The sequence below is a fragment of the Octopus bimaculoides genome, chromosome 6 (genome assembly GCF_046866305.1).
Source record: "Octopus bimaculoides isolate indiv1 chromosome 6, ASM4686630v1, whole genome shotgun sequence".
Lineage (NCBI taxonomy): Eukaryota > Metazoa > Mollusca > Cephalopoda > Octopoda > Octopodidae > Octopus > Octopus bimaculoides.
Window position 1 is genome coordinate 18442189 of NC_142933.1, and position 13774 is coordinate 18455962.

A 13774-nucleotide genomic window follows, 5' to 3' on the forward strand; every position below is an offset into this window, starting at 1 on the left:
AGCGTCAAGGTCTCGACGTGCTACTCAACAATGAAACCGTGGACAACGAAGAAGAAAATATTATTGACTGATTCTTTAGAAACTGTTGATAAAAAATAAGTTTTAAATAACTGAGTAAAAAACGAAAACATTTATCTGGCAACCCAATATAATTTCATGAACGTCCTTATCATTGTGATTATACTTACAACATTTTGATCGTTGTATCTTCCGAACTTTCCCAGTTCGTAACGTTCTTGAAATAGCGTGTTGAACCCGTTTTTAAGCCCAAGGAAGAAGATTGTTTCAATTCCCCTTTTCATATTTAGGGATTTTCGTCACTTACTATTCTCGTAATTGTGATGTCGCTTGTTCATTCTACTTGAACTAGAGTTTATTGTGCTTGAGTGACCCAAGGAGTTAACTCAGACCCATTAACTTATAATACAACGCTTAATATTTCATCAACGCTTATAGCGAGTCATATTGTGACACAGAATATTTACCCAATGGGAATTAGGTGTAATCCTTGCTTTTATTGATCATAAGTTTCCTTCTAAAACAAAGGCTCCCACATGGTATTCATCACTAACCATGTCTTACGAGCAAACTATCTCATTGCAGCATATGCACTTCTAGTCATCGTATCTTGAAGTGTTGTTCATTATCTTTTATCTTGACTTTGTTCTACAAGGGTTGCTGACTTCAATTTACTTTCACAATTGATCAATTATGATTGGTTTTTCAGGTCTCTCCAGAGAATGTAACATAACATTACTACAACTAATTTACACACAGCTATTGGTCGTGGTATTCTCTCCTTAGCATCAATTTAAACACTTTATACGAACCGTTAAATTAGAGTGAAAGAAAATTTAACTTATGATCATACAATTTAGATTTAAGACTCCCCTTTCTGCTACACAATTGCCTTACAGAAAAACGGGACAATGAATATAAGCGTTGATAATATGTAAAGTGATATGGTTGCTCAGATGTGAGTGAGTTCTAGAGGGACAAAAAGGGAACCACATGTAAGATGTGTAAGGAATGGAAGAACAGGTCTGATATAGATATTGAAATGAGGATAATCCATAGCCGTGGTTTTAATTGAGGGTTCGGTGCAGAGTACATAGAAGAGCGCGGAATACGACAGGAGGCCAAAAGCACAAAAGAGTACAACAGCTGAAATGTTCTAACTGTAAGAACCAAGATGACGGCACAGATACTAGAGGCGTAAAATTTATATGCTGCACAAAGATGCATCACTGATATGGCTCTGAAATTCCATTTATTACCAAAATAAGGGCAACTTTAAGGTTTAGATACAGAGGTCTTTTTTATGTATATAAAGAAAGCTTGTGTTATTATAATGAACAGAGAAATACCATTTTCGTTATGTAATATCGGGAAGAATACAAAAAGTGTAGCATTCTTGATAGCAATAGGTTCGTGAGGTATTGCGTAGTCTGGGCGTGGAGTCTCCAGAAGAAGCGGGACTGGGAGTGTCTTATGATGTTATCAGCCTCATGTATGCAAACTTGGTCAAGGGATACACTTCGAAGCTTGGTGGATAGCGTCTGATTTTCCAATCTTGCATGAGTTGGAAGACTTTGTTGAGGCAAAACATTCATGTTGCCAACCCTCACCTGCTTTTTAAGTAAGATCATATTTCACCAAGACCTGTGTGTGTCCCTGCTGAGAGTGAGATGTGGCAAAAAACCGAAAGTAGCACTGAGAGAACACAAATTCAATACACTGACAATTAATACGATTATGCTTCTGAAATGTTAATAGAAACAAGATGATATCGAATATTCTTAGATTTCAAAATATAATTTTGTTATACTTCTGGTTGCAGAATCCTGCAGATGGGTTCCGTTTTGTATTTCAAATATGAACAATCAAAATATCAACCATTTGGGAATTAGTAAATGAGGATAATCTGCTAACTACTATTATAATCTCTAAGAGATACAAACTTACTCTACGGAAGTATCAACCACAAAACTACAAATAGTGAAATAACTGAACACACTTATGTAACATTAGAACAACGACAATCAGATAAATCATTTTATATATTTATTGTTTAGTTAATACATTGTGGAGAGCATTTTGCTGACGTTCCTTCGATAACAGACATCATCAAAGTACATCTTACAAATGACTGTCGATCCAGTTTCGGAAATATCCGACAGCAGAGAAAGCACTGACTTTTGTATCACAATTATGTCCAAAGGATGTGACACCTGCCAAGACCATTTTACCCTTTGAGCCTCGACAATAGAGTGGACCACCAGAGTCACCCTGCAAAATTACAAACGATATAATATTAAAGTTGCTGGAATTAATAGACATTGAATAAAGTTTATCATATTCAAAGATTATTTCAAAAAATTAATTATTTGCTCAATATATTCAGTAGGATAATTTACTTGTAAAGATAAACAATTTTCTTTTCGAAACTGCAAAGCTTTCTGGAGCCTATATCCTTGCATTAATGCAAACACACGCAAACGAGCGTGATCTAAAACGTACACTCCCGACATCTTAGTATATATTAGTATTTATCATTCAGAGAGACGTATCAATTAGATATTACAATAGGTATATACTATAATATCAATACTATATACCTGACATGTAGACTTTCCACTTTGTACGAAATCTCCGGCACAAAGAACTCCGTCAGCAATTCGCATCCCAGATCTGTTTTTACAAATATCATGAGGAATAACTGGAAGGGCCACTTTAAATAATTCGTTAGGGCTATTTCCTTGGACTGAAAGGAGAACAAATTCATTAATGATTAATATCTATCAGCGATGATTACATTGGGATTACATGAACACTTGATAAATTTTCGTGGTTACTTACATTGCAAAGTTCCCCATCCAGCAGCGATACATCTTTTTCTATCAAATTTTTCTTGTGGTTCGGCCATAGTTGCAAATTGGACACATCCATCTTCATGGACCGCATGGTTCAAAGTCAATATGGCAATGTCGTTTTCTTTCAGGGAAAAACACGTATAAAAATGACATAGATGTCAGTTAGTCATGCATATATTAGAGATGAAGAAATATACAGAAATACATGGTGTATATGTAGATAGATAGATAGATAGATAGATAGATAGATAGATAAATAGATAGATATAAGATGATGAGTAAAAGAAGAAGTTAAAATAAGAGGGACAAGTTATATGAATTCAAATATGATAGAAATACAAATATATTATGCATTCTATCACTATATGTGTAATATGTTTTTTATCTCGATGGTGATGTAGTGAAATAGAACCCTAAAAACCTTAACATTACAAACGAATTATTGTTGTCGTTGTTATCATCATCATCATCATCATCATCATCATCATCATCATCATCGTCATCATCATCATCATCATCACATGAACATTATTATCAACATCATCCTTACTAAATGCTACACCAATACTAGTAGCCCCAGCTAGTGCGGAAATGTAATCTGGATAGTCTCTTACACACAATTTCAATTGTTTCAAATAAATCTAGAATGACTGAACAATGGCATCCGTGATAAATAACGATGGTGACATTTTAGTGTTTAAACACTCCTCACAGAAACACTGAAGTGAAACCACAAAAACAATGGCTATCGTATATTGATACTATATTGCAGGTGTGGAAACACTGATATTTACTAATAAAAGGTGAGAGGAAAGAAAGAATTTATAAGGTGTATGAAGACATTTTAATTGTAATACTCACTGATCAGTAATTTAGTATGTACGTATCCGCCATGTTTCACAATTTGACTGGCAGTTGTTGACTGGGGACCAGGAGCCCACTTGTTGTTGGAACCAATATTTACTTTCACCCTTCTGACATGTCCTTCTCTAAAATCAAATCAAATATAGCAAATCTTTAGCAGAGAGTAATTTTATATCGTCATGCACTTGAAATTCTTCTCTTGGACATTAAAATGTTTGTCTGTTCTTTATAGTATTGTTAAATGAGTCTCAATTGATTAATGTTGGTTCTTGCCTTTCTTGTGAATAAAATAAGAGCCTGTTGATCAACAGGGTCGAGGAAATCGACTTTGTCCAAAAGATTCATTAAATATTGCAGTTCATTTAGATATCGGAATAGTATGTGTTTCCTAAAATATAATTCTACAGGTGTTGTTGATCAGAATGATATTAGACATTCAGAAATTAGAATGAATAATTAATACACACAGTAATGGAAGAATGTTTGAAGTTTCAAGTTTTGTATTAATTTGACTTAATAGTCTTTAGTTGAAAACTAAATATGTTCTTTAAGTAAATACTTCCGCGACTTTAGAATGAAAGACGATATATCGTATGTTTGTTGGAAACATAAAATTCAATGTAAATTTTAATCTGATATTAAAGCCAGTATACATGCTGGTATTTACACCAAGTAATTCTTTTCAACGTTTATATTATACAAGCATGGTATCTAAACTTTCTTCATAATCATTAAGCGATGTAATATGATAGTGTGAAGACGTCTATATGTACTGTATATACACTTATGTATATACTGCATATATACTTACAGACAATGAGCCGCTGTCAATACATGTGTAGGATCAATCAAAGTACCTCCACATACACTAATCCTGTCATCTGTGGGTTGGTTAAATATTTAGAGATGGACAATAGATGGAAATTCACAGTTTCGTGCTTGAGATCCACCGACGATCTGCGTTTCTTTTCCTGAAAGAAAATCACCAACGCAAATAAATATACATTTATACAAATACATATTTGTAGATGAATTATTGTTGAATGTCTACGATATATCTATCGCTGTATTTTGTATGGTTGTAATTGAATAAGCAGCAATTAGATGAAAAAAATCAGTTCCAAACTCACTATTCACATTAAATTAACGATTTATGAATATATGTAGAATTTACTTATACAAGTATTAATAACGATATCAGTCGGTATGGAGACGAGTTTTGAGAAGTCTGAACATAAAGAATCACCCGGTCGGGAGACATGATTTACCAGCAGAAACTGAAGCAATCGCAAAAAGAAGGCAACAGAGAGACAGCATGGTGGCACTAGATGTTTAGTTACTGGTGTAGAATAACTGAACTGATGCTAGAGTTAGAGTGAGTGTGGTATTTATAGGTTTTATAGGCAAGTATCATTAGGAAAATGTCTTTAGAGAAAGAACAGCTGTAATTATCCATCAATATTCAAACAATATAGAGCAGAACAAGAGCGAATATTTCAATGTAAAGTATTTCATGTTATCAAATAAAATATTAAATCAATAAAATTTTACATTATCTCACTAACGTGTTGTTCTAATTTCTATTGAACGAATATTGTTGTTTTGAAATGTAATATTTTAAATTCATATATCTTCAATGTAGTGTTTTTATGCGCATTCTTTGAAAACAATTACCTTTTGTGTGATAAGATATATTTTATTATGTTGTCTACTCGGATAATTTCTATGTAGATTGATCCATCTAAATTTTATGCCTCTGGTATCTGTGCCCTCATCTTGGTTTTTACAGTGAGAAAGTTTCAGCCGTTGTTCTATTATGTGCTTCTGGCCTCCTGTCGTATTCCGCGCTCTTCCCTGTGCTCCGAACCGAACCCTGAATTAAAACCCCGGCTATGAATTATCCTCATTTCAATAACTATATCAGACCTGTTCTTCCATTCCGTACACATCTTACATGTGGTTCCTTTTTCGTCCCTCTAGAACTCACTCACATCTGCGCAACCATATCACTTTACATATTATTATCAACGCTTATATTCATTGTCTCGTTTTTCTGTAAGTCAATTGTGTAGCAGAAATGGGAGACTGAAAATCTAAATAGTATGACCATAAGTTAAATTTTCTTTCATTCTTATCTAAAGGTTCATATAAAGTGTTTAACTTAATGTTAAGTCTCCTGATGTGTTTATAAATAACGTTCAGAGAAATCTTTTTTTAGTACAAAACCCAAAGGGAGAATACCACGACCAATAGCTGTGTGTAAATTAGTTGAGGTAATGTTATGTTACATTCTCTGGAGAGATCTGAAAAACCAATCATAATTGATCAATTGTGAAAGTAAATTGAAGTCAGCAACCCTTGTAGAACAAAGTCGAGATAAGAGATAATGAACAATACTTCAAGATACGATGACTAGAAGTGCATATGCTGCAATGAGATAGTTTGCTCGTAAGACATGGTTAGTGATGAATACCATGTGGGAGCCTTTGTTTTAGAAGGAAACTTATGATTATTAAAAGCAAGGATTACACCTAATTCCCATTGGGTAAATATTCTGTGTCACAATATGACTCGCTATAAGCGTTGATGAAATATTAAGCGTTGTATTATAAGTTAATGGGTCTGAGTTAACTCCTTGGGTCACTCAAGCACAATAAACTCTAGTTCAAGTAGAATGAACAAGCGACATCACAATTACGAGAATAGTAAGTGACGAAAAGCTCTAAATATGAAAAGCGGAATTGGAACAATCTTCCTCAGGCTTAATAAGGGGTTCGGCTCGCTATTCCTAGAACGTTATGAAATATTACATGCAAAATGTTGTAAATATAATCACAATGATGAGGACATTCATCAAATTATATTGGGTTGTCAGATAAATGTTTTCGTTTTTTATACAGTTATTTTAAAATAATATTTTCTCCTTTGTTGTCAACAGTTTCATTGTTGACTAGCTCGTCGAGGCCTTGACGTCGAGGCCTTGACGACAACCAGAAGGTGTTGTGAGGAAAACACGGTGCATGCCGTAGAAGTTCTTAACAGAGCTCTTGAATGGCATTATTTGTCAAAACACCATATGATCCATTGACTGAAAACATATATATATACTAATTCATGAATATACACATAATGTCATAAAATATAAAAAAAAACTGATAATATACATAATTATAACAAGGTAAAAACGTTTTTGACGCGAAGCCATGTGATAAACATATGAAATTTGTGGACCAGGTGCTCATACATGTAAATATGAACTATTAAGTGTAGAAATTATAGAATATAGGTGTATGAGTGGCAGTGTGGTAAGTAGCTTGCTTACGCGCCACTTGGTTCCGGGTTCAGTTCCACTGCGTGGCACCTTGGGCAAATGTTTTCTGCTATAGCGTCGGTCCGACAAAAGCCTTGTGAGTGGATTTGGTAGACGGAAGCTGAAAGAAGTCTGTCGTATATATGTGTGTGTGTGTGTGTGTGTGTCTGTGTTTCCCCCCCCCCCGCCCAACATCGCTTTACAACCGATGCTGGTGTGTTTACGTCCCCGTAACTTAGCGGTTCGGCCAAATAGAACGATAGAATAAGTACTAGGCTTACAAAGAATAAGTCCTGGGGTCGATTTGCTCGACTAAAGCGGTGCTCTAGCATGGCCACAGTGAAATGACTGAAACAAGTAAAAGAGTAAAAGAGTAATTATAAAATATAAATGCAGGTATATGGGTAAAAAAAATCCGAAGGAATCGAATTTTTCCTTAAGTGGAACCAAGAGAAATGATCATCCAAAAGTTGATCCATTTAATATCTTGTCTTTGTTTATCGAAAAATCTCACGTGATTTTAATCGTAATTTTGCCTGACTTTTCGTGTTTTAATCTAAAATGGAGACAAACATCGCTGTTCAATGTGATAGACAAAATAACACTAGTCAACAAAATAAACTTTTAGTTTCTGGCATAATAGCTTAGAGCTGTTTTAGACTAAATTTTGGATACTGATTCCAAAATGGACATCAAACTTGCACTATCGTATCTCACTTTTGTGCTATCTGTATATGCATTTATTTACTTGGAGCATACTAAAAGTTAACTTTACACTGCTTTTGGCGATAATTTTGGCTGGGTTGTCATACTAATTTTCAATATGTTCAAGCTGTTCTAGTGATTGCAAGCGCTTAGATGTAGAATGAGCATTAAATTGCACTACCTATAGTCACTTGGATGAGTTTCTTGAAAACCAGGGTGCTGTTAGCGAAGAACAAGGAGAACGCGTTCATCAAGACGTAAGAGTATTGGAAGAACGCTACCAAGGCCGATGGGACTCAAACATAATAAAATGATCAGAATGAATGAACATAATAAACGGGAACTTGACATGACGATCAGTCGGACGCTGACACTCGTTGATGCTGCATCGAAGAGGCCAGGGAATAGAAGAAAGAAGACATACACCCAACACCAGAGCTGAAGACACGGTAGAGGAGTAGGGGCCGAAACCGGACGTGGTTCCTCCTGATGATGCCTTGAGCTAACTGGATCCTATAAAGGAGCTGTTGTGGTAGCAGACCACGAAACATGGTTGAAATTCCCCCTTCATATTTTGTTATCACCAGCCTTAATTCTCACTTGCTAATGCGCATTTACTCCCATAACTTTGTGTTTCGATTTATTAGATTAAAAAGAATACTATTAAAAATTGCATCTACGTATGTTTCATTCTTCTTTTATGAGCATTAAAGAATTGTTTCTAGCAAAAGTAAATCATTTTATAACTCAAAATTCTGATGTAATAGACTAAATCTGATGCCAGATCTCGATTCAACGTCCAAAATTAGCTAAAAACCTTGGATAACTCTTGTGACAGAAAACGTGTGTTGACCAGTGTAATTGTTGAGGATTTCCTGATCATGTAACAGATTGCCATGGTTACATCAATTTTTCAACTCCGCTATACCCATAGAAAAACACATCTTCTAATTTATAATGTATAGAACAACAATGAAAAATTTTTTAAGAATATTTTTTTGTATGTGCATACCGTAGTTGGAACATTGATGTAACGATGATAAACTATCGATCTGAAAACTACTCTCCTATATCTGTATTGGTTTGTAAAATTTACGATAGTACTATGTTATGTTTATCAACTGGTGAAATATATTCATCTCATATCTCCAGGCTTACTTTATATTCTTTGTATACATAGACATATATCCTTTAAGTTCGCTTACAGGAAACGTTTTCGAGTACGCAGAAATGCGGGCAATGGTCAGAAAAACATGTGATTTGGAGAAACGCTCGTAGTGATAAAATATTTATAAATTCCATCCATGGATCATTATTATTATTACCATATACATGCAGGTAAACACACAGGTACACAAACACACATTCTGATTTTTACTTACTTGAAACCTTCCTCTGGGGAAAGAGCTGGTTTCTAACAAAGATATAAAGCCCCTTTATAGGAATTTAGATAAAATAAAACAATGTCACGTTTTAGACTTGAGAAATGTTGCATATTTTTAATGTTTCACTTACAGACTCCATTTGATATGTGCGAATTAGCCGGTTGTTACCTTTTTTTTTTCATTTTTGAAGAACCCAGCTTATCTAGATTATCATTTAGGCGTTTACTCACAAAACCAAATGCACTATTTATAATTGGTATAAACGTGACTTTCTAATCAAAACATTAAAGTTGGACGTTTCTATGCAGTTGATCGTGCTTATCCGACCTGTTATGTTTGCACTTAATAGAAGTTTTGATTAGGTTGTTCCGCCAATATTCCTAGTGCTGATGTTTGTGTATAGATTCAATAACAGGGGAATACTCTGTATTCATTTCAAGACAGTCTTATTTCCGATTGGCATTTTATATTGTTTTAGCAACAACATTGTGCAGCAACTGGAGTTAGTACCCTGATGACACTTGTGGGCAGCCGTTGTTGGATGGTATAATTTCTATTAATACCATTTCTGATTATACCTTTTCGTAGTAGATATATTCTGGTTACGTATCCTCACATTTCTGTTCAGCATTGCGATGTGAATAGAGTGCATTCCAGTCAATGCAACTTTGTTCGATATAATCGTCAATTAAAAAGTGTGCTGCAACATGGCTTCAGTTAAAGACTGAAACCATTAAAAGAAAAATCAACATACAGAATTAGAAATCCTTCAATACAAAAATATATGTATTGCAGTTATAATTGAAGTGTATCATTATGCTCTGAAGGCATTAGAAATGGTATAGAGTGATAGAAGTCCTCCTTTTAATAACTTTACATTAAGGCATTCTTTGTGTACATTCGTAGGCCTTCCGTAACGCTGATAAATCGAATATGCACATTAGACTTAAACGCAAGTTTTTCATTGGAAATATCAACCGTTGATGGACATCCCAGCATAAATTGTTCCATTGCCTCGGGAGAGTTTACACAGGTCATCCGAGCCAACGGGAGTGTTTCTATCTGCGCCTTCGACAACATGAAAGGTTTTAAGAAAGGAGTTTGTACCACATACCGCGAAACTTGCTTTAAATGTGGGCTGCTAGAAGACGGTGCTTAGTGTGTTGCAACACTAGCGGAGGCAGCTATATGGCGATGAGCAAGAAGACTCCGAGAGCGCTTTGCGGTGTTATTGCAAACATGCGAGCTCAGTGATCCTGTATCTCTGTCGGAGAAATATAAAATAGACCTTTCTGAAGACTTCAAACACCATGGACAACTGCTGCTTCCTGGCTTGGACGTAGGTCTTAGCGACGAATTCTACAACAGAGCTCTCGTTGACATTGAAGTTAGAATTTTATCTGCCGGCGGAAATGAACTTCCATCTTATGGGCTACCGAAAGTTCATCGAACGGGTTCACACACGCTTTCAACAGACATCTTTCAGGAAATATCATATGACGTTAATCCCCATGAACGACACATCAACGAAAATGAGCCAAAGTTGTTGCAAGAGCAGCAGCGGGCTTACAACATCGCTGTTGATTCCATTCGGGATCACAAAGGAGGCATTTTCTTTTTTGGATGTCCCAGCAGGAACATGTAAAACATTCGTTACGAGGCTCTTTTTTGGAAAAGTAAGGCAACAGAAAGGGATCGCTTTGGCTGTGGCTTCTTCTGGGATTGCTGCAACTCTACTACCCGGGGGTAGGAGTGCTCATTCCACTTTTAAATTTCCATTTAATACGACTACGTCTGACTCTGCATCTTGCGATAAGAGCAAGGTTTCGGACAAAGCAGAAGTCTTGAGAAGGTTCCAGCTCATTGTGTGGGATGAATGGCCCATAAAGCATCCCTCGGGCCCCTACATAAGACTCTGCAAGATATCAGGGACTGCCACCGTCTAATGGTAGGGTTATCTCCCCTGCTATCTGGTGATTTTAGGCAAACTCTTCCAGGTATTCCCGAAGACACCAGGGAGGACGCTGTGGAAGCTTGCATTAAGTCCTCTCACCTGTGGCAGCAGGTAATAATGTTCTCCCTTAAAACCAACATGCGAGCTCAGCCAGCGACCGCTCGTCAGTCGATTTTTCCAAAGACCTAACAGTTGCCGACGGCAATGCGCCTTTGGATGCAGTTGGAGAAATGATAGTCTCATAAGTATGCACAGTTGTCTACACTGTTGACGATCTCATGGCTGCTGATTTCCCCATTCTACCGAAAAATTACAAAGACGTAAGTTGGTTGTGCGATAGGGCCATACTAGCACCGAAAAACAACTTTGTGACGAAACTCAATGAAGATTCGTTGCCGTGCCTTCCTGGAATTCTTCATACCTACAATTCCAGAAGAGGTTGTTAATTTTCCAACAGAATTCCTCAATTCCTTCAAACCCCTCACACAACCAACTCATACATTGTGCTTCAAACCTGGAGCTCCAGTGATGCTGCTGAGGAATCTGGAGCCACCAACGTTCTGCATACAACAGAACGCAGTTAGTGATGAAAACCTGCTGCCGTATGTCATTGAGGCTACGATTCTCGCGGAATGTCGCATGAGAGAGGATGTGTTCATACCTGGAATACCTCTTACTCCATCAGGCAAGGAATTTCCCTGTCCGCTGCGCCGACTTCAGTTTCCTCTTCGACTATGCTTCGCCATATCAATCAATAAGTCCCAAGGCCTCCATTTAGGCGAACCATGTCTCTCTCATTGCCAGTTATATGTTGGATTCTCCAGAGCTCGAAAGAAACAAAATCTATTCGCACTTGCCCCTAATGGCAAAGCGAAAATGTGGTCTACAGAGAGGTGTTGTAGGGGCATCACGCGCCAACTACTTTCAAATTTGTGAACCTCGGTGCCTCCACTACATCAGTTCAACTTTGCAGACCTGGTATGTGGTATGTGAGTGCTACTGTAGTCATGCTTTCAAAGTTACTAACTTTCCTCAACCTTGTTTCTTTTCCTTTGTCCAACCTAAGTTTGCATCATCTGTTTTGTCAGAGTTTCACATTCCACAAAAACAACTCCGTTGCTTTCGGTGTAAACGAAAAAGGGCCATTTTCAGGGCCACTTTACATATGATTGTTAAACCACCTGAGAACGCATTAAAGCCCTTTTCAGGGCTTCCTATCAAATTGTTACCGCCATGAGAACGACAAAAAAGCCCTTCTCAGGGCTACTTCAACCGTGATTGTTGCACCATCTGAGAACACATTAAAGTCCTTCTCAAGATTCGTATCAAACTGTTACCGCTTGGCTTCAGCGGTTCCCGGGGACCAGTCTTGTTACAATTTGTAACAATTTTGCTACAAAAAGCGACAATTTTACTCAAATTTAGCGTTAACGTTATTTATGACATCATTCTGCGAAACATCCTGGTAACAAAGGAGTTCAGGCGGCTCATAACGGCCCCAATCAGCGTCCAAGTCTCGCAAATGTAGAGTAAACCGGGGAGGACCAGAGACCTGAAGACCTGAAGACCCGAACCTTTCTCATGCTCAGATATCATTAACGCCAGACACCTTTGCCCCGTGAGTCCAGAGCGGCACCAGCCTGTCCAAGTCCTTTTAAGACTTTGGACACGCAGATGATACTACTAAGGATCATACTGCCGAAATGAGTAAAGCGGTCAACATCTTCGACATTCTCAACTGCAACGGACTGACGAGATGGAATCCCTAGGAAGTCAACTAAGGAGCAGTTCTTCATGTTGGCCCAAGAAACTCTAAATCTCACTGGTTCTAATCTTTTGTTTCAGTGAATGTAGTGTACTCCTTAACACATACAGAAACTCAATAAGAATAACCTTATGATCAACAAAGGCCGGGTCAGTAAACCTGGTTTCATCAATGAGCGTTCCAAAACTCAAGTTATATGATGTAACTGATGCCTGCAAATTAATCAAAGTCGTATATATTAATTTTAAAACGAAATCATGAAGTGATTGCAATCTACGCGTAGATCTTTTCAAAAGTGTAATAGAATCTATAATCCTGTAAAAATTATGGAATATTTTATCTGAATTTCTGAGATAAGGAATACAATTATTATACAATGACAAAAGGCCGCTAGCTGGCAGAATCGTTAGCATGGCGGACACAATGCTTTGCAGCAGTTCGCCCTTTACTACGCTCTGAGTTCAAATTCTACCGATGTCGACTTTACCTTTTATTCTTTCGGGGTCGATAAATAAAGCGCCAGTGTTTCACTAGGGTCGATGTAATCGAGTATCCCCCCCCCTTCCCCACAAATCTCGGGTCTTGCTCGTTTAGTAGAAAGGATTATTATACAATGATATTAATTGACTAAAATGTCCTTGTCATTTTGATTACAGTCAGAATCGTTGTACCCTCCGAGCTTTTCCAGGTGTCTGTTGTGTTTCTTAACGTTTCTGGTATGTCGAGCGGAATGCTCTATTTAGCCCAAGAGGTAAGATTGTTCTCATTCTGCTTTTCATATTTAGGGCTTTTCCCTTCTTAGTATTCATCTAAGTATGGTGTCGCTTGTTCATTCTGCTTGAACTGGAGTTTATTTTGCTTGAGTGACCCAATGGATTAACCCAGGTCCACTAATTATAATATTGCACTTAGCATGTG

At 37.0% G+C, this 13774-nt stretch overlaps 1 pseudogene across 1 annotated transcript; it reads right to left on the bottom strand.

Annotated features, from left to right (window-relative positions):
* Positions 1–2047: 2047 nt before the first annotated feature.
* LOC149134960 (chymotrypsin-1-like) lies at positions 2048–12887 on the bottom strand (annotated as a pseudogene). Its single transcript, XR_016242137.1, has 6 exons — positions 12701–12887; positions 4549–4708; positions 3735–3862; positions 2860–2994; positions 2619–2764; positions 2048–2289 (listed from the first exon to the last, which is right to left on the bottom strand). The product of XR_016242137.1 is annotated as a chymotrypsin-1-like (transcript).
* Between the last annotated feature and the right edge of the window lie 887 nt (positions 12888–13774).